Below are 1,143 nucleotides of genomic sequence, written 5' to 3'. Positions count from 1 at the left end.
AATTAAATATGAAACGCGGAGATTCTTGTTTTAGTTTATTAATCACGTGTTTCATCCTTTGTATATTTATTTAATTATTTTAATTTATTTATTACTTATAAAAAATAGATTAAATAAATTTTAATGCTTATGACATTTTTACATGTTATTTATTTAAATCATACAATAGAAGCATACATCCATATCTTTTGAATTTATTCGTTGATTAATTGTTCAATTAATCAATTTTGATTGTAATTTTTTCGTACTTTTAAGTATTTTTTGATAAAACAATAATATTTTTAATGATAAAAATATGAATGATATTGGGAGAATTTAAAAAATACCCCTTTAAAAATATCACTTTTTAAATTTACCCCCTTTTCAAACTTTATCAAAACAACCACTAAAAATGTTGAAATTTATCCAAATATGTGGGTAAACTTATAAATATACACAAAAATTACCTTTATTTGTGTATAAAATTTTATTTATTTCAACGTCTTACAAATTGGTTTGAATATAACAAAAAAATATTTTGTTAAAACAATTACATATTTTGAAAATAAAATAGATATACATGAATATGTGAGAAAGAAAAAAACATATAAAGTAAAACAATAAAAATGGTTTATTTAGCTTGATTTTCTTAAGGTGCGATGGTCAGAAATCAATATTTTTGAATCCCATCGATAAAATAATTTCCTTATAGCCATAAAATATTATTATACATATGTATTATACATTTAATAGTATAAAAAACAATGAAAAAATGAAGAAGTACATAAAATAAAGAAGAAATATAATTGAAAACAAAATTTTTAACCAAATAGATAATCAAGCTCTTACAATGATATCTTAATTGAGCTTTCAACCCATGTAAGAACATTAAAAATTAAACAAAGAAAATATTGAGAATATCAGATATGGTGGAGGACGATGTAAAAATGAGTATTTATAGGATAAAATATGATGTAAATTACAATTCTAAAATAATTAAATCAGAGGAGTTATAATTATATTTTATAGTTAACTGGAGGAAACAAATAGTCAATTGAAAGGTTATATAATTTAAGTTACAATTTAATAGTAAAGTGTGGATTTCAAGTATGAATTAAAGTATATGACTAAATGTGTTAGATATTTGGTTTAATTAAAAATAAA

This window comes from Capsella rubella, unplaced genomic scaffold, assembly GCF_000375325.1.
Source record: "Capsella rubella cultivar Monte Gargano unplaced genomic scaffold, Caprub1_0 scaffold_3, whole genome shotgun sequence".
Classification (NCBI taxonomy): domain Eukaryota; kingdom Viridiplantae; phylum Streptophyta; class Magnoliopsida; order Brassicales; family Brassicaceae; genus Capsella; species Capsella rubella.
This window is presented reverse-complemented; position numbering follows the sequence as displayed.